Below are 21730 nucleotides of genomic sequence, written 5' to 3'. Positions count from 1 at the left end.
TTCAATTATTTACAGTTAGTTTTTTGCACTCCCTAAATTACTAACCACGCAATAAATATTTACAAAAATAAAAGCAAGAAAAATAAATTCCTAAACTATTACATGGCTATGGGACAGATACATAATAATCAGGCGAGAAAGAATAAATTTACAACCTATACATTTGTTCCTAATATTATAAATAAAACAAAATTAAAATAAGGAAAATAATGAAGCAAAAATAGAATAGATAAAAGCAAATAATAATAAAATAATAAATAAACAATGGTAATAAAGCAATAATAAAATAACAATAATAATAAAGTGATAATAAAAAGGTTAGAATTTTAAAAGAAATTATTTTAGGTTAAACAAGTTAGATTTTTTTAGAAGTTATTAGAAAAATATGAGTTTAAAATAAATTAGTAATAATAAAAGAATTTAAAATACATTAATGTACAAATTATAAAATAAAAGAGTTATATGAAAAATATTAAGTTAGTTATTTACAAAATAAATAAAGATTATAGAAAATATCAAATTATTAGATTAATAGGTTTATTATTATTATTCAATTAGAAAAATGGTCAATTAAATTTTATTTACAAAGTATATAAGGATTTATTATTATAAGTAAGTAATAAAAAAAAGTTATTAAAATAGTTAGTATTTATTATTTATTTACAAAAAATATAAAGGTTATAGAAAAATATTAAATAATTAATTTAGTAGGTTTTCACGCCCTACATTACTAAACCACGCAGTTAATATAGGATCAATGGCAGGAATTTAAATGGCAGAAAAATAAATGGCAGAAAAATAAAATGGCAGAAAATAAAACCCTAATTATTACAATGCTTTGGTGCAGTTACATAATAAAGATGGCGAAAAGTAAAACTGAAAATATTACAAGTTAAAACTTAAAATATTACAAGGGCGAAGCAGTTACAGTGTATGAATAACATAAATATGAGCGAAAATAGGAAATAATAATAAGGTTTGTTAAGGTTTAAGAAAAGGTTTATGGTTTAGAGGAAATAACACGGTTAAAGTTTTAGGTTTGAAATTTAGAGTTTGTGGCGAAATTGTCAGGGTTTAGGAAAAATCAGAGTAGTTAGTTATGAAAAAAAATGTGTAGATCTAAATATATGTATATAAAAAAAATATGAATTAAAAAAAAACAACGGCGTTGCTAGCGCAAAATTGCGATCATCGCAACTGGATCGGATAACACAAATGTCACGCCTCATACACGTATATGTGAAAACGGCGTATTGACACGATCCGATCCGAAAACATAATCAAATTATAACATAAAATAGAAATATATATATATTTAACACACTAGTTACATATTATAAATTATATATTATATGATCCATATGCATTTTTATTAACAACAAAATTATTATTATATTATATTATATATTAAGAGACATGTAAAACTTATATAAAAACAAACACATCAAATACATAATACAATGAACCAAATTATTATACATGTTATACTTATGTGCATAAAAAAAAGCAAAACGGCGATATCCTAATATATTTAACCAAACTGCATGTATCTGGAATACATAACACAATCACACATATGAACATGTATTTGAAACACAGTAACAAATATATCAACAAAATAGATAAAGTATATATCATATATAAACTATTACCAAACTGTGTGTACGATAGTATAGATCAGTCACTCTCAATTTCTCTTTTTTGTTCTGTCTTTTGGCCCCCCTCTATCAGTCATGCTAGTAAATATATATAGGAACAAATTAGGTTAATGATAATGGGCCTAAGTTTATTTTGAAACCCAATATTAAATTAAAAACTGAATAAAGTTAAATAATTAAAATAGTTAAAATTAAAATAAAAACTAATTAACCTATTTATTTATTCTAGACCCAATATAAAAATAAATAGACTCAAAAAAAAAAGTCGGGCACCAAAATGCTCGAAAAAATAAAATGAACACGTCAAAATAATCAGCGCGAAATAAATGACTCGGAAAAATACAGCGTTTGATCGGATTTTGAAATAAAAATTATGACCGTTTAAACTGCTCAGACTGATCAACATATGACCAAAAATAGTCGTAAAAATATTTTTAGCATGTCAAATTAAACCACGTGAACCGCAGATTAATGTTACCGACATTTGCAAACTTAAACTTGACATTTTTTCGTTGACTAATTTTAGGCACAGTTAAAAAGTTAATTTGACCAGTCTGTTTGTAAATTCCGAGAAATTATTCCGGCTAATATTAAGACAGAAAAAAATGTTATGCTATGAAGATGATGCAAATGAATGTGAAACAAAAAATTGGTTAGAGTTAAAAATAGAGGGCAAATTTTGGGGTGCAACACATGGCAAGATCTTGTTAATGATATAAAAATATTTGAATTCTGGACATTTTTGAAAATTCTGGAAAAATTGGATGAAGGTCGTATGAACATTCATCTTCTTCCTCATGAAGAAGATGAAGATGCATGCATTTCTGGAATTCTGGAAAGATTACGGCGGTTTTGTGCAGATAGCGGCGGTTTGAACCGCCCTAATCTGCAGCGCTAGGGTTCTTAATGGAACGAGGTCGTTTTGGCCTTAAGCGCGCTTCATATTTTAAATATGTACATGGTTCGATTCTGGCCGAGTGTGTTTTTGCAATTGTTCATCATTTTATTCACTTTCCCTCCAAATTACATACATGTGATCATTTCCATTTCAAATTATTTTCTCCAACTTGTAAAAATCATATAAAATTGAAAAATGATCCAATTCATCTCCAATTATTTGCAAAATGTTCCTTGAGATATCTAGTTTTTTATGATCATGAATTTACAAGTTGTGCCTGGCTAGAAATTTATTTTCTCTAGGTTTATTGAACACATGTGCATTTGTGACCTTGCCTTACTCTTTCCTTTGTGAAATGCTTGATTTTAATCCAATGAACTTGAAATTTTACATGCTGATTCTAGACACATTGATGGATGTTTTGGTTTTGCTTTGGTATTTTTATCATTCACCATTTCTGTTTTATGCTTGTGTTAACATGGTGTGACAATTTGTGTCATACATTTGATTGTCCAACTTGTGCAATTTAATTTCCATGCCAAATGAACTTGGATGCTTCTGATTTTTTGTATGATGATCATGCTAGATGTGTTGAATACTCATGAATTTTTCCAGAATTATTTGAATCATTTCTGTTTTGTTTTGAAATTTTCATTCATGATGTCCATATATGAGCCTTGAAATTGCCTTTGACTTCTTTTGATCATGAAATGCATTTGATGATTGATTTTGATGTGAGCCTTTTTAGGACTTGTTAATATGAGTTTGAAGTTGCATTGTGTTAAATTTCAGCTCCTGTTTTGAATTTTTTCTTCACCTTTGACCCTAGGCTTTGACCTAGTGGTTTGTTACTTACATGTGAGCTTTGATTTCAGGTTTAAGCATCCAAATGCCATGGTTGATGATGCTTCATTTCTTTGATGTTGATGTTTGCTTTTGATTACTAACATTGTGTGTTTTGTAGGTTGATGATAACTCATTTGAGTTTGCCTTTATGGTTTATACCTTGTACATTGGGATTGACTGTTGGTTATTAATTGTTGTCTGTTTGTCTGAGTATTGTACTGATTGGTTTAGTTGTTTCCACAGGTACCTAAGTTGCTTTAAGTTCATTTGAACTTTGTTTTGCTTTTGCTTGTGGTTGGCATACCACTTAGGTATAATCCCTAATCTTCATGTAGTCTGGAAGACCTACTGTTATTGGTAGGCACCTGTCTGAAGCCCTCCTTAAGAGGCCATGTCTTTGATTGTTTACATTTGTCCCAAGCAGGTTAGGTCCTCTTAAGAGGCAATGGGCAGATAAAAGGGATGGGTAATCCATCCCCTGCTATTCAGTTGTGTCATTCACTTTGCTCACACCATGTGTTGATGCATTGTGAATAAGAACCCAAGATCTTATAGAGTCAATCATATATGGAGAAGAGTTCCTTCTTTCTGAACTCCCACACTTTCTATTTGTTTAAAGCTCTCTCAGGCCAGGGATAAGAGCTATGAGGCACACCCCTCATCTCCATTTCATTTGCTTCACCCTAACTCTCAATGTTAGGGTTAAGAGCTCAAAACACCCCATTCCAGTTGGCTGTAAAGCCTAACCTTGCTTGAGCCTAATTGATTGTGTATAGTGTGTGATAATTGACTTGTTTGTTTGCTTGGTTGCCCATATGTGCATAATTGTTTGAGTGTGCTTTTGTGCATTGTTTTCATCTTTGAGTATTAATTGTATATCATTTCATGATCATTGTTCATATCTTTGTGACACTTTGTTTGTCCATTGAGGAGTCAATTGTAAGTCCATTTATTGGCAGTTGTTTCCTATGATCTGGGAGGAGTTGGGACTAAGACCATTGATTGGCATCCCATTTCCTTGGAGTCGAGTTTAAGACCATTTATTGGCAACTTGTTTCCTTTTGCTTATTGCATTTATCCATCTTTGTTTTGTGAGACTAGTATAAGTCCATTGATTGGCATCTGGTATCCATGTTTTCTTTGCTTTGTGAGATTAGTATAAGTCCATTGATTGACATCTGGTATCCATGTTTTGTTATGAGAGATTGGAATAAGTCCATTGATTGGCATCCGGTATCCATTTTGTTTTGTGAGATTGGAATAAGTCCATTGATTGGCATCCGGTATCCATTTACTTTGTTCATCTGTTATTTGCTTGTTGCCTTTTCCAAAGGAATCACTTGGATCATCTACATATGATCTCAAGAGGTGAACATCTAAGAAGTTTTGCATCCCTTAACCTCCACCCTTTTTGTTCTAAACCTCCATTTGCATGTTAATTCAAACAAAAAAAAAACTATTGTGCAAACAGTTTCACTTCTTTTCAAATTAGAAACCTAGGCCTTAAGCCTTTGATTTTTCAAACTTCATTTTTCATAATACTTCTTTTGAATTGAATTATAATCATACTTTGACCATCTTTTTTGTGAATAAATCCTAATTGGTTAATTTCACTCATTCAATTGTTTTGTGGCTTTGTCCATTCTTGATAAGTTTTCATACATTAGCCATAGATCTCAATTATCTTAGTGGTTGATGTAAATCTCACCTTTTGTCCTTAGTGATCGAATTGTAAGACTTCCTTGCTTATTATAGGGCATGGTCCCTCACTAGCAAGTTGAAGCTTTTCTCACATGGTGGACTTGTGGTTGTATAGGTTGAGTTTTCTCCCGTGGATAACGAAAGACCTTAGTGCTTTTGTTTAAAATAAATTCACCCATGTTTTGGAAATCTTTTAGCCGAACTACGGCATTTTGATCCTTACCTTCCATGGAAAGGTACGTAGGCAACGGGTTCATCCGTTCAAACACAAAAAAATAATAAAACTTGTATATTCTTTTCTCATCCTCCCAATCTATGTTTGCACAATAAATATTTTCATAAATAATATCTTTTGCAACAATTTGTGAAAAGGGTTCCCTAGGAGTACCTAGGATGCATTGGGTGCCTAACACCTTCCCTTTGCATAATTACCCCCTTACCCAGATCTCTGACCTTTCATTAGTTTTCTATGTGTAAAACTTCTTAGGCTTTTGTTCGCTTTTTAGCCATTCCTTCGGATAAATAAAAGTGCGGTGGCGACTCTATCTTTGTATGCTTTGCTTTTGGTTTAATCAATAAATCATAAAGTGACGAATACACCGCTATAGAAAAGTGGCGACTCCACTGGGGACGAAATTTTCCTGGTGGGTTTGCCAACTTTTCACAATTGTTGTGATATATTGTTTATGACATATTTTTGTACAATTTGGGATTATTGTATTGCTTGTAATGATTGATTTGCTTGATATATCAATTGCTTGCTTGCTTGGTGATCTCTGTGAGATGAGTTCTATACCCAAACTCGAGTGCACCCTATGATAGGAGAATGGCATAGTCTCGTCGACTTGTGTGGAGTTATTCCTTAGCAAGTTGACTTGCGAGTCCATTCACTTGGTGGAGGTCATGTTGGATTAATGATGTCACACAAGTTATTTGTGGTTAGGCATTATTCTTTCAATATGTGTCGTAGAAGCCAAGGACCTTAGTTTACCAAGCCCATCTTGGCCTATTTCTAGGACGTAGTGCGGAGGTCGTTCAGATGTAAGATCTGATACGATTGTTATGCGATACTACACTCATAAGAGTCTCTCTTGAGAATATTTTTGGAATACGAGTATTCGTTCCTCCGATAATATTCGAAAGATGGGATGATGACTATGGGAACCTCTGGTAGAACATGTTCGACAGGTTTAAACCATAGTACACTCCCTTTGGGTGGTTCTTAACCGAGACTCCATGCTCGTGACTTACAACAAACCCGTGATTCATGGTTGAGTCGTTCAGACATCCTTAATATCAATGGAACTTGGGTGTTGATAAGGTGAAAACCTAATCCACCAAAATGGATGAGTGATATTAAGGATGGTTGAACCGTTCGTATATCGTTAATATCAATGGAACTTGGGTGTTGATAAGGTGAAAACCATAATCCACCAAAATGGATGATTGATATTAGGGATAATACGAGCCATCCCATGACCTTTGTCTGGTGTGCTTTGCTTGATCCTTGAGTGTGATTGTTGCGTTCATGCATTCATGCATTCATCTGCATCCATGTCATCAAAAAGTGAGAATTTTTTTTCAAGGAACCTAAGGGGTTTCTTTGCAAAATTTTCAGATATGGAAAGATAAAGAATTATTCAATGAGATATTTCCATATGCAATAAAATGATTAATATTTCAAAGTTTGCAAATAAAGCCCTCAAGTTCCTTTGAAATAAAAACAAAGCATATGCACAAACACTTCATGCATCATTTGCATAAGCAGGTGTCGTTCTCAGCCTCTGTCCTGTGGTATGATCCCTGTGCTCTTCATTTATTTTGAAGACATGTTGACGCCCGGTACTACACCAGAGCCATCTCTGCAAGATTGATGGATCATGTTGAGCAAGAGAATTGTGAACTCAAGGAGGAATTTGCCAGACTAAGTGCTTTTGATGGATTTATTCCTGGTTAGCCACTTGTCTTCTTTCTCATATATTGATGATGAGGATGAAGTTGGAACGCCTTTCCAAGCTTTATCTATTGCTGAGCCAATTGAGAAGAAGTCTCCTTTATTTGCTTCCTATCGTGATGCAAAACTAGCCATTGAATGTGGTGCAGTTGCTGGTTTAGGGAAGATGATTGAGCTTGAAGACAATAAGTCCCGGGCTGGCATTGGCTATTCTTCTGGGGTCTTCAATGAGAAAGGGTTGTTCAAGAGTGGAGGTTTCATCCACGCCGATCAGAGCTGAGGAAGTTGCTGCTATCTTGGAAGAGGATGCAGAAGACTTTGACAACTTTGTTATCCCTGGCGGGATCTGCCACAATTAGGTCGCTGTAGATGTTCCTACAGTCATTCATAGATCAAAGTAAAGCTTCACTTTGTTTGAAAACCCTTCTCCCATGCCAAAAGGAGAAGTGATGACATTGTTGGCAACATTTAAAACAATGATGTTTTCATTCAATAAATTCATATTAAACATTTGTTTTTCCAATTGTTTTCACTTTTTGCTTTTGCATGAAATTGGTGATCACAAAAAACCCTGAAATAAAAAGCGTAAAATCAAACTTTTCCTCTGCATAATGATTGCCTTGTTTGATTTCAAAAAGCTTTTCATTATCCAAAATCATTATGCAGGGATTTCTAAACCCATTGAACATAATGATCCAACGCCATCTCCCAATCTTGAATTCCTTGTATTTGAGGCAGAGGAAGATGATGTTGAAGGGGATTCCTGATGAGATTACCCGTCTTCTTGAGCACGAAAAGAAGCTCATTCAGCTGTATCTTGAAAATCAGCAAAACAGTCAAATTGGGGCATTACAAATGTAATGTAAAAAAAAAAAGGGTGAAAAACAAAATGGAAAAAAATCAAAAATCAAAAAAAAAAATTTCAAGAAAAAAAAAACAACAAATAAAAGAAAAAATGATACCCTCAAACCCCAAAGTTGACAGATGCTGAATGGATTCAGAGTCGTTATGACCAACTGAATTTGATTGAAGAGAAGCGATTAACTGCCATGTGCCATGGTCAGTTATATCAGCAGAGAATGAAGAAAGCATTCGATAAGAAGGTCAAGCCTCGTGTGTTCCGAGAAGGTGACCTTGTGCTCAAGAAAGTCTTGTCTTTCGCGCCCGATTCCAGGGGCAGGTGGACTCCAAACTATGAAGGTCCATATGTTGTTAAGAGAGCCTTTTCAGGCGGTGCTTTGATGCTCACAACTATGGATGGGGAGGATTTCACTCGTCCTGTGAATTCAGATGCAGTCAAGAAATACTTTGCCTAAAAAGAAAAACAGAATAGCTCGCTAAGTTGAAAACCCGAAAGGGCGGCTTAGGCAAAAATGAGTGTCTCGGTGGAGAACCCGAAAGGGCGATCCAGGTAAAAATTAGAGACATGAAAAAAGAATATTTGCATCCCGCTAGATTGAGTACCTCACCCTGGGGCAATCTAGGCAAAAATTAGGGATTTGGCAAGTAACTGCATCCTGACAAGACTTTCTGTTCCACAGCCGTCTTTTCGTCAGAGATTCTTGATTTGTTGTCGACTGAAGCTTCAAATACATCGGATTCAAATTGGTAGAGAAAGGATCATTATGTTCAATGTAGCCCTCTTCCAATATATATCACCGATTTCAAATTTGTACAGATCTATGGAGTCTTGCCATTTGCAGGCTACCATTCCATCAAATAAATTTGAGCTTTTATCCAATTATTTGCATTCTTATTTGCTTCAATTCAACAAATGTTTTGCATGTTTTAATTGATAAAATGTCATTGTTTTAAACAAATAAATTTTTCAAAATTATTTTTAAACAAAGTGAACATTCACAATGATGAAATGATACTTAAGAATTTCTCAGTGCTCTCCCAAGGGTGGCATGATTTCCAACAGGGTAAGACATTTGTTCATATTCCTGGCATGGCTGTATCCTCTTTCTCCAGATTGTTGTTGGGGTTGTTCCCCAAGCAGAGCTTCTGTTGAGATTTTTGTGTTCCCAGATCAAAGTGCTTGTTGGAAACTTCAGTTTTCCTCTCCTGCAGCATTCTCTCCCCGGCATGGGTGCTTTCCTTTTGGAAGATTCGGTGATTGGTGGGTTGATATCTCGGTACCTCGTCACTCTCCTCAGTGGAGTCGCCAGCGGAGTTGTGGGTATGATGCACTGCATCTAAGCTATCTTTCCCCATCAGAGTGTTTGTTGAGGTTTTTACCTCCACTCCCTTCAGCAGAGCAGTGATTCTTTCCTCCTCAGCAGTTGTGGTTTCCTTTTGGAAGGTTTGGTATTTGGTGGTTGATCCCCAGTTCTCCTTCTCTGCCTCAGATGAATCCCCAGTAGTGTTGTGATGGTGGGTTGTACCTGTGATGGTTTTCTCCCCTACAGAGATTTGGTCAATTTCCTGATGCTTTTGATCCCCAGTAGAGTGGCTTATGTGCAGAATATACTTGTGTGATCTTTTCTCCCTCAGCGGGTTTATCCCCAATGGAGTTGCTGACAGTATCCCCGATAGAGTTGCTTGTGCGGCCAGATCTGCTTGTGTGTTCTGTTCTCTTCAGCAGTCTCTGCTTGTGTAGTGAGCTTCTTTTCCCAGTTTAGACTAATGATCCCCCTGCAGAAATCTCGGGATTTCTCCATTTCCCCAACAGATTTGTCTTTGTGGCAGTTGCTGCCTGTTGTGAACTTCTGTTCCCCAGTGGGGTTGATTAATGATCCATCACTCAGAGATTTTGTGATTTCTTTGATATCTCTGATCTTTTGCTTTCCAGCAGATCTTTGCTTTTTTAGCATTCACCAGTTGGTTTTCTTGGATTTTCCTTTGGAAGTGTAGTACCGGGCTTTTGATTCCTGGACCTGTTTGTGTTAGAAATGTATGTTTTGTCAGCATTCATCAAACATAAATCACGCATATTCATGCATACTTTCAACATTTAGATATTCATGTTGCGTTTTTTTTGCCATATATCTTTTGTTTGTTGTCTCCTGCTTTTGGTAATATAGATCTCCCCAATAGATCTCCCTAAGCAGATGTCGGGTGTTTAATCTCTCAATATAGAGTCAGCCCCATAAGCAGAAAGTGTCTGTCTTTTCTTCTGCAGTTCCCCACTGAGATACATCCTCGTGGATGACGGTTTTTTCCGTTTCCTCCCAACACATATATTGGGATGGGTTTTCTCTATTGAGTTCTTTCCTCATTAGGATGAGTCTTGTTTCAGTTTGCCTTTTTTGATTGATCCAGAATTGGCATTTTTTTCAACTGTCTCTTGTGCTTCCCTGTGGAATAAATGAATAAGTTGCCCAGTAACCGGCAATAGTTCATCTTATCCCCAGCGGAGTTTTTTGGGCCTTCTACCCAGTAACCGGTAGTTATAAGTCCTATCTTTGTGGTTTTCTACCCAGTAACCGGTAGTTGTAAATCCTGTATATACCTTTTTTCCCCTTTTGTGGAATCTGTGGTTGTGAACATCTTTGTTCCTCAGCAAGTGTCGGTGGTTTTCTACCCAGTATTCGGTAGTCGTAAATCCTACTTTCTTGCTCTCCAGCAGTTTGTGGTTTGTTATAAACCCTATTTTGTTTTCCCCGTGCGGAATTGTGATCCTTTCACTCCCCACGCAGAGGCTTTGGTTTTCTACCCCGTATTCGGTAGTTATAAACCCTAATTCTTTTTATCCTCATCAGAGTTGTGGCTTCTACCCAGTATCCGGTAGATGTAAGTCCTATCTCTCTTCCCCTAGCAGAGGTAACCTTTGTGGTTCATTCTGGTTGATGGTGGATTTTGCGGTCTTCTACCTAGTATTTGGTAGTTGTAAATCCTTTGTTGTTGTCTCCCTAGCGGAGTCTGTGCTTCCTTGTTGGAATAGTTGGATAATTGCTCAGTATTCAGCAATCATTTATCTTTATCCTCAGCTGAGTCTTTGGTTTTCTACCCAGTAGTCGGTAGTGATAAACCTCTTGTTTCCTCAACCAGAGTCTTTGGTCTTCTACCCAGTATTCGGTAGTTGTAAATCCTTTGTTCTCCCTTTTGCAGAGTTAACCTTGTTGTTCATCCTAACCGATGACGGTTACTCTTTGTGGTTATCTTCATTCGATGTTGATATTCCCTCCTCTGGGCATTTGCTCTGAATAAGCACTTGTATTTCCCAGCAAGTTTTTGTGGATAATTGTCGTATGCTAGCAATTTTATCCTCAGTGGGTCCTTTCATCGTTTACCAGTGATTTGTTCCCAGGATCATTGATGCTTATCAATGCATCCCCAGTGAGTCCTCTTTCATTTACCCTTTTGTTGGTAATGATTGTTGCTCCCTTTGATCGGTCATCTTTATATACCTAGTTTTGGTATCCCGATGCCTTTCTTTTCGGTTGATTTATCCTTTATTTACCCAGTAACCAGTTTTGGATAATCTTCCATGCGAGTGTTATCCACGTTCTGACGGTAATGGATAATATATCTCATGCACTCTTCAGTCGAAACCTGTTGTGTTTCCCCAGTCGAGTAAGTTTCGTATTTCCTTTGCGAAATCGAATGTTCATTGTTTCCCCTTGTTGAGCGTATCTCCCAGTAACCGGTGATATGTCTCCTGGATAATTGTCGGATGCTTGCAATTTATCCTTAGCGAGTTATCTTTCGTTTACCCTAATGTTGTTGGTAACGATTGTTTCTCTTTTTTGGTTAGTCACCTATTATATACCCAGTAACCGGTATCTCTGGTGTCTCTCCCTTTTCAATTATATTATTCACGTTCTGACGATAATGAATAATATATCTTATACGCTCTTTGGTTGGAGTCCTTTGTTGATTATCCCCAGTTGAGTAAGATTCGTATTCTTTGTAGAATCGAATATCCATCCTTTGACAAGTTTGCGTTTTTCTTTCTTCAGGATGATGAGTGTCTTGGCAGTAAAAACCAATTCACATTTTCGGTCGGTCACCTATTATATACCCAGTAACCGGTATCCATGGTGTTCCTTCCATTCGAGTGTACTATCTACGTTCTGACGGTAATAGATAATGTATCTCCTGCGAGTGTACTATCCACGTTCTGACGGTAATGGATATTATATCTCATGCACTCTTTGGTTGAAGTCTTTTGTCCTTCCCCATTTGAGTAGGATTCGTGTTCCCGTTGCGGAGTCGAATGTCCATCCTGTAAGTTGATTTGCTTTTTCAAGCCCTCTTTTGGATGATGAGTGTTTTGGTATATATACCAATTCACGCTTCGGTCGGCACCTATTATATTCCCAGTAGCCGGTATCCCTGGTGTTCCCTCCTTTCTGCTCCCTATTATGACCTTGGTCCCCTGCGGAGTCAGATTTTCCTGAGTTGATGTACCTTTTTTAGGTCTTTCTCAGATGTTTTGGTTGATTGATATCTTTCACCCTTATACCGGTCTTAGATATTCATTCTTCCTGAGCTTGTTGTTCTTTCACCCAGTAACCGGTGTTTAGATCACAATGTCTCTTTGAGCTTGTTACCCAGTAACCGGTAACACCTCATTTTGCAGATTTTCCTGAGCTTGCTGTTGTGATTTTACCCTTTTGCTGTATTGGCGTTTTCCCCAATATATGCATTTTCCCCGGCAAGGAGGTTCTGTGAATCTTTCCCCAGTCCGAGTCCGGATTTTTTATCCGAAGTATCCTTCGTGGATAGTTTGAGTCAGCTTGAGTCTTTCCAATGGATGTGTCTTCCTTTGGAACTCTTCTTTTCCCCAGTTTGAGTCCTTTACTCCCTAGTGAGGTCTCCAGTCTAGTCGCGTGTACTGCTCACGCAGTGTCAGTTTTCCCCTAATTCAGAGTCGTGTCCTGCTCACGCATTTCTTTTTCTTATCCCCATGAGAGTCCTGTTAGAGTCTCTGTTCCTGGTGAGTGTATTACTCCGATGGATCGTCTTTTCTTTGTGGACCCATATTCACCACAAAGTTTGTTTCTTTTGCATTCATACATTTGCATCATGAGGTCTCTTAGGGACCAAAATTTGTCTCATTACTATTATTTAAGCCCATTCTACCGCGTTGAGATGAAGATTTTAACCTTCACTTCTCTGGCTAGAATGACCTTAAATAGGGGCATCTGTAAGACCCCAATTTTGTCCCTAAGATCCCTCATGGCATCATATCATAACATTGCATTGCCTCAAGGATCATTGGACACCTTGCTTCCTTCCCTGTGGGTGGGATCCCTTTGAGAGTGGTTCTTGATCACCAAACATTGATTGCATTTGTATATCATTGCTTTTCTTTTAATCACTAACCAAAATGTACAAAAATATGTCATTAACCTTTGTTACTTGCAACTTAAGCAATCAACAGTCAAGGCATCAGATGAATTCATGGTACAAAGAGCAGATGGAATTTTCATGATAAATGGATCATGTGATCATTTCATTAAGCTTATTTGAACTATAGGTTCATTTTGGAGCAAGTTCCCAAGTGGCAAAGGCCCCAAATTCATCAGAACAATTTCAGGTCATCTAAGGGCCTATGCAGTCAACTGAAAAGTCAACTGTGGAATTTGAGTTGAGAAATTGAGTGTCTTCATCCCATTCATGTTCAAATCATGCTTATTCATCATTTCAAAGATCAAGGTTGAAGAATTTGAAGTCAAGTCAAAAGATTCCAAAAATGGAAAGTGACCTATAATTTCAACTTTCCAAAAATGGCAAGTTTTTGATCCAACTTCAACTCAACTTTCCAACATGAAAGAAGCTTCAAATGAATTTTTTCCAACATGAAAGTTGAAGATCTCTCTCTCCCATTTCCAAAAAGTCCAAGATCACGGGCATCTGATGAATGGTTGAGGAGATATGATCCAATCATTGCCAAGTATACATGGAACTTCAAATGAGCATATCTTTTGATCCATAACTCCAAATGGAATGGCTCTTTTTGCAATATTCTTCTCTTGACCTCTAATTTCCAAATCATGCATCACATTACATAAAATCTCATCACATGATCACTTGCTATTCCATGCTTTTTTTGGAGGGAAATTGAAAAATTCAAAAATGGTGCATTGTATGGATTTTCTACCATTGCCATTGAGTTTAAAAGATGATTTTAAGTGACTTTGATGAGGCAAAGAGTACTGTTCACGTGCAATTAGTACATGCACCATGCATTTTCAAAATTTTGCAAAACACCTTATTTCACTTAACCAAATTAAACATGGATTAGCAAGGTGATTAAGAAAGCATATAAATACTCTAATCATAACAGAATTGAAAGGGGTTAATCACAATTCACATTTCTAGATCTAAAATTCTCTCTCTCTCCAAAATTTTCTTCAAAACAAAATTCAAATTTCTTGAACATAACACCTTGTTTTGGTTAGAGATTCATGATCAATGAGTTGATTATAGTGTGAATCAAGTGTTGAAGTGGTGAATTCGTGCAAGAATCAAGTGGTTGAAGCTCATGAAGTTGAAAATGGAAATTCAAGTTTAAGCTAGATCTACACGTGTGCAAGCTTCCTTTTCTTCACCAAACATCATTTCAAGCATAGTAGAGTGGATTTGGATCATCACAAGATGTGGATCGTGTGAATTGAAGATTCTGCTCTTCAAGAGGTTAATTTTCGATCCTCTTATTTTTGAAATTCATTGCTAGATTCTTGTAGATCTTGTTCTCCTGGTGATTCTGATCTAAAAATCGTGTGAATTGGTGTATTATTGAGCAAGTTATGTGTGTTTAAAGTTTGAGATCCAAAAATGATTCTGCTCGATTCTGTTAATTGATGATGATTTAGCATGAAATGTTTGTTGATTCGTGTTCACCATGGCAAGATCTTGTTAATGATATAAAAATATTTGAATTCTGGACATTTTTGAAAATTCTGGAAAAATTGGATGAAGGTCGTATGAACATTCATCTTCTTCCTCATGAAGAAGATGAAGATGCATGCATTTCTGGAATTCTGGAAAGATTACGGCGGTTTTGTGCAGATAGCGGCGGTTTGAACCGCCCTAATCTGCAGCGCTAGGATTCTTAATGGAACGAGGTCGTTTTGGCCTTAAGCGCGCTTCATATTTTAAATATGTACATGGTTCGATTTTGGCCGAGTGTGTTTTTGCAATTGTTCATCATTTTATTCACTTTCCCTCCAAATTACATACATGTGATCATTTCCATTTCAAATTATTTTCTCCAACTTGTAAAAATCATATAAAATTGAAAAATGATCCAATTCATCTCCAATTTTTTGCAATATGTTCCTTGAGATATGTAGTTTTTTATGATCATGAATTTGCAAGTTGTGCCTGGCTAGAAATTTTTTTGCTCTAGGTTTATTGAACACATGTGCATTTGTGACCTTGCCTTACTCTTTCCTTTGTGAAATGCTTGATTTTAATCCAATGAACTTGAAATTTTACATGCTGATTCTAGACACATTGATGGATGTTTTAGTTTTGCTTTGGTATTTTTATCATTCACCATTTCTGTTTTATGCTTGTGTTAACATGGTGTGACAATTTGTGTCATACATTTGATTGTCCAACTTGTGCAATTTAATTTCCATGCCAAATGAACTTGGATGATTCTGATTTTTTGTATGATGATCATGTTAGATGTGTTGAATACTCATGAATTTCTCCAGAATTATTTGAATCATTTCTGTTTTGTTTTGGAATTTTCATTCATGATGTCCATATATGAGCCTTGAAATTGCCTTTGACTTCTTTTGATCATGAAATGCATTTGATGATTGATTTTGATGTGAGCCTTTTTAGGACTTGTTAATATGTGTTTGAAGTTGCATTGTGTTAAATTTCAGCTCCTGTTTTGAATTTTTTCTTCACCTTTGACCCTAGGCTTTGACCTAGTGGTTTGTTACTTACATGTGAGCTTTGATTTCAGGTTTAAGCATCCAAATGCCATGGTTGATGATGCTTCATTTCTTTGATGTTGATGTTTGCTTTTGATTACTAACATTGTGTGTTTTGTAGGTTGATGATAACTCATTTGAGTTTGCCTTTATGGTTTATACCTTGTACATTGGGATTGACTGTTGGTTATTAATTGTTGTCTGTTTGTCTGAGTATTGTACTGATTGGTTTAGTTGTTTCCACAGGTACCTAAGTTGCTTTAAGTTCATTTGAACTTTGCTTTGCTTTTGCTTGTGGTTGGCATACCACTTAGGTATAATCCCTAATCTTCATGTAGTCTGGAAGACCTACTGTTATTGGTAGGCACCTGTCTGAAGCCCTCCTTAAGAGGCCATGTCTTTGATTGTTTACATTTGTCCCAAGCAGGTTAAGTCCTCTTAAGAGGCAATGGGCAGATAAAAGGGATGTGTAATCCATCCCCTTCTATTCAGTTGTGTCATTCACTTTGCTCACACCATATGTTGATGCATTGTGCATAAGAACCCAAGATCTTATAGAGTCAATCATATGTGGAGAAGAGTTCCTTCTTTCTGAACTCCCACACTTTCAATTTGTTTAAAGCTCTCCCAGGCCAGGGATAAGAGCTATGAGGCACACCCCTCATCTCCATTTCATCTGCTTCACCCTAACTCTCAATGTTAGGGTTAAGAGCTCAAAACACCCCATTCCAGTTGGCTGTAAAGCCTAACCTTGCTTGAGCCTAATTGATTGTGTATAGTGTGTGATAATTGACTTGTTTGTTTGCTTGGTTGCCCATATATGCATAATTGTTTGAGTGTGCTTTTGTGCATTGTTTTCATCTTTGAGTATTAATTGTATATCATTTCATGATCATTGTTCATATCTTTGTGACACTTTGTTTGTCCATTGAGGAGTCAATTGTAAGTCCATTTATTGGCAGTTGTTTCCTATGATCTGGGAGGAGTTGGGACTAAGACCATTGAGACCATTTATTGGCAACTTGTTTCCTTTTTTTTATTGCATTTATCCATCTTTGTTTTGTGAGACTAGTATAAGTCCATTGATTGGCATCTGGTATCCATGTTTTCTTTGCTTTGTGAGATTAGTATAAGTCCATTGATTGGCATCTGGTATCCATGTTTTGTTCTGAGAGATTGGAATAAGTCCATTGATTGGCATCCGGTATCCATTTTGCTTTGTGAGATTGGAATAAGTCCATTGATTGGCATCCGGTATCCATTTACTTTGTTCATCTGTTATTTGCTTGTTGCCTTTTCCAAAGGAATCACTTGGATCATCTACATATGATCTCAAGAGGTGAACATCTAAGAAGTTTTGCATCCCTTAACCTCCACCCTTTTTGTTCTAAACCTCCATTTGCATGTTAATTCAAACAAAACAAAAAACTATTGTGCAAACATTTTCACTTCTTTTCAAATTAGAAACCTAGGCCTTAAGCCTTTGATTTTTCAAACTTCATTTTTCATAATACTTCTTTTGAATTGAATTCTAATCATACTTTGACCATCTTTTTTGTGAATAAATCCTAATTGGTTAATTTCACTCATTCAATTATTTTGTGGCTTTGTCCATTCTTGATAAGTTTTCATACATTAGCCATAGATCTCAATTATCTTAGTGGTTGATGTAAATCTCACCTTTTGTCCTTAGTGATCGAATTGTAAGACTTCCTTGCTTATTATAGGGCATGGTCCCTCACTAGCAAGTTGAAGCTTTTCTCACATGGTGGACTTGTGGTTGTATAGGTTGAGTTTTCTCCCGTGGATAATGAAAGACCTTAGTGCTTTTGTTTAAAATGAATTCACCCATGTTTTGGAAATCTTTTAGCCGAACTACGGCGTTTTGATCCTTACCTTCCATGGAAAGGTACGTAGGCAACGGGTTCATCCGTTCAAACACAAAAAAATAATAAAACTTGTATATTCTTTTCTCATCCTCCCAATCTATGTTTGCATAATAAATATTTTCATAAACAATATCTTTTGCAACAATTTGTGAAAAGGGTTCCCTAGGAGTACCTAGGATGCACTGGGTGCCTAACACCTTCCCTTTGCATAATTACCCCCTTACCCAGATCTCTGACCTTTCATTAGTTTTCTATGTGTAAAACTTCTTAGGTTTTTGTTCACTTTTTAGCCATTCCTTCGGATAAATAAAAGTGCGGTGGCGACTCTATCTTTGTATGCTTTGCTTTTGGTTTAATCAATAAATCATAAAGTGACGAATACACCGCTATACAACTGAATTGCAAGACTTTATTGGATGCTACCTCGGGTGGTTCTTTGTTGTCTAAAAGTGTTGATGAAGCTACTGATATCATTAATCGAATGGCTCTAAATGACCTCCAAAGTCAAAGTAGAAGCAACTCTTTGAAGAAACCGGGAGTGCTTGAACTTGGGACGAACGATGCTATTCTTGCCCAAAACAAACTCATTTCACAACAAGTCGAACTCTTAACTCAACAAATAAAAGAGTTGAAAGAGCCTTCTAGAGCTAAACAAATAGCTTGTTGTGAGCTTTGCAAGGGTGAGCATGACACCGGATTTTGTCCACCTCCCGGGTTCGAAGAAGTGAATTACATGGCGAACCAACGAGACTACCAACCGAGGCAACAACAACAACAACCGTATCAACAACATCCTCAAAACCAACAACATACTCAAAATCCACAACAACACTTTCAAGGGAATCAAGGGTTCCAACCAAGGAGTAACTATTACCATAACCAAGGTTATGGGGGTGGTGCTTCTAACCGTCAAAACCCTCCCCAAAATCCTTACCAACCTCAACCGCCGGTCGTTGCTTCAAAGTTAGAAGAGACATTGACTCAATTTATGCAAATGTCAATGGCTAATCAAAAGAGTAACGATGCGGCAATCAAAAATCTCGAGACTCAAGTCGGTCAACTTGCTAAGCAACTAGCAGAACAACAACCCGGACCTTCTTTTTCGGCGAACACGCAAACAAATCGTAAGGAACATTGTAAGGAGATAACGATGAGAAGTGGAAGGGAGTTGATTAGTGAGAGTAAGAAAAGAGATGAGAGTGAAAAAAGAGAGGTTGAGAAAAATGATGAGGAGAAAATAATAGAGGATAGAATTGACGGTGAAGTTGGGGAGTGGAGTGATGAAGAAGTTGAAAAGGATGAAAAGAACGGTGAAGTCGAAAATAAAGAAAGTGTGGAAATTGAGAAAAACGATAGTGATGAAGTGAAGATGGAGCCAGTGAAAAAGCCTAGATGGAGGAGTTCTAGAGTTGCTAAAGGAAAGGAGGTAGTGAGCGCTACTCCAATCCAAAACCTTCCGTACCCACATGCTCCATCTAAGAGGGAGAATGAAATTACGCCCGGTTCATGGATATTTTCAAACAATTGAAAGTGAACATTCCGTTTGCCGAAGCATTGGAGCAAATGCCTAAGTATGCAAAATTCATGAAAGACATACTTACTAAAAAGCGGAGGTACACGGAACCAGAGACAATCTTGCTTGATGCACGATGTAGTGCCATCATTCAAAAAACTCTCCCAAGGAAGGAATCCGATCCGGGACGAGTCGCTTTACCGGTAACCATCGGAGACACCTACACGGGTAATGGCTTGATTGACTTGGGATCTAGCATCAATTTAATTCCCCTATCCATTGTCAAAAGATTGGGAAATGTTGATATCAAACCTGCTAAGATGACTTTACAACTAGCCGATAAGTCTACCACTGCACCATATAGAGTGGCTCAAGACATGTTAGTCAAAGTTGATAAATTCTTCTTCCCGGTTGATTTCATTGTTATTGATATGGAAGAGGATGATGATGCTCCGCTTATTCTCGGCCGACCATTCATGAAAACCGCACGCATGATGATTGACGTTGACAACGGTTTGATGAAAGTAAGGTCCAAAATGAAGAGGTAGCCTTCCATCTTTTTGAAGCCAAAAAGCATCTTAATGAGAAGCATGATTCTTTCCGAATCGATGCCACCAAGGAGAAGCTAGTGGAGGTCGCAAACCAGGTTCATGTTTCTAATCCTTCCGAAAGATCTCTTATCAGAGTCTACAAAGTTTCGACCAAAATTAAAGGAAAAGAGATGGAAGCATTGTTGCATGAATTAGAGGCTTGTGGAGAACTTGTCTATCATGAAGAAACAAGGGAAGGCTTGGATATTACAAAGAAAGTGGAGGAGCCAAAACTAGAGCCAAATTTGAAGTATGTGTTCCTGAGTGATAACTGTACCAAACCGGTAATCATTAGCAGCACTTTGTCCACAAAGGAGGAGAATCAATTGATGCGGGTGTTTAGAAAGAAGGATGTTGTCAAACTAGTAGAGGCCGGGATGAATTGTTCTATCGCCGATGGTGAATGGGTGAGCGTTGTGCAAATAGTTCCGAAAAAGGGTGGTATCAGATTTTTATCGAAGGTTCATCAAGAACCTCTTGAAGACAACAAAGCCCTTGAGGAAGTTTCTCAACAAAATGGACCCCGGAAGCTCAAACAATAAAGTGGATCGCGGAAGCTGCGCAATTCCCTTGGATGCTCCTCAGTGAGCATCGAACCGTCAAGCTTATCCGACGTTAAACAAGCGCTTGTTGGGAGGCACCCCAACATTGTAAGTATTTACAGTTTTTTTGTTGGTTGGTATTGGTGTTCAACTTGAAGAAACTTGCTGAATTATGCATTGTATTCTGTTTTGAAAAGCAAAATACTGTCATGCTCGCTAGCTGCTCGCTAGGCGAAGGCAGTAGCGAAGATTCGCTAGTTGCTCGTTAGGCGACGCAGTAGCGAGCGCTGCGTGACAGAACCAATTTAAGTTTCAGCAGGCCACTATTTTGGGCCCAAATACCATCTTTCTTTTTAGTGGTGTAGTCTGAATTAGCACTCACAAACACTCTCTCACTTTTCATCTCACTCAAACCCTAAACGGTTACATTGCATTGCAAACCTCATTGTGCACTTCAAATTCAATAAATCTCTTTCACTAAGGTTTGCCCTAATTCCATTTCTTTATGTTTTAACTTTGTAAATTTCTGATGTATATGTCACTTAGGGTGAATTTGGGGGAATGGGTACATTAGGTTTTGCATGTGGGTGTAGATTTGCATGTACCTTAGAACGATGCCTTTTATGATAAATCATTTTGTTCTGAAATAGATACCATGAGACCTTGGGTTTTTCTGAAATTTCAGTGTTAACAAGGCAGAACCCAAAACCCGTAAGATTCGCTAGCACCTCGCTAGGCGAATCAGTGGCGAACATGACAGTAATTGGATATTTTGTTTTGCTTTCTAATCTGTTTTGTGTTTGTGTTGTTTCCTCTTTATGTCTTTGCAGATGGCATCCAGATCAAGCGCGCCTAAAAAGAGAAAGGTCGGGAGCACTTCCCGTACCGTGCCCATACAATTCGACACCGACAAATTCGTCGGGCCTAAGCAAGCAGCTAGATATGTGGCTTTGGAAAAGAGAAAGATTTTGCCGGAGAAAAGGTTCATAATCAACCCAGAAGGCACCTACCGTACATTTGTCGGGTTGATTCATAGTAAGAAGTGGGACCGGTTGATATCTCCGCTTGAACACTATGACATCGAAACAGTGCGTGAGTTCTACGCGAACGCACTGCCTAACGACGACGAGCCCTTCACATGGACAACACGAGTGTCTAGCCGTCAGGTTGCATTCGACCGGGATACAATCAACCGTGTTCTAGGTGAACTGCTCCACCTGGAGGCAAACGAGAGAGACGCATACCATCAGGATTTGAGGCTTCACCGAGACACCGACTCCATTTCTGCTGCCCTAC

Source organism: Lathyrus oleraceus, chromosome 3, assembly GCF_024323335.1.
Source record: "Lathyrus oleraceus cultivar Zhongwan6 chromosome 3, CAAS_Psat_ZW6_1.0, whole genome shotgun sequence".
NCBI lineage: Eukaryota > Viridiplantae > Streptophyta > Magnoliopsida > Fabales > Fabaceae > Lathyrus > Lathyrus oleraceus.
Note: the sequence above shows the minus strand (reverse complement) of the source record.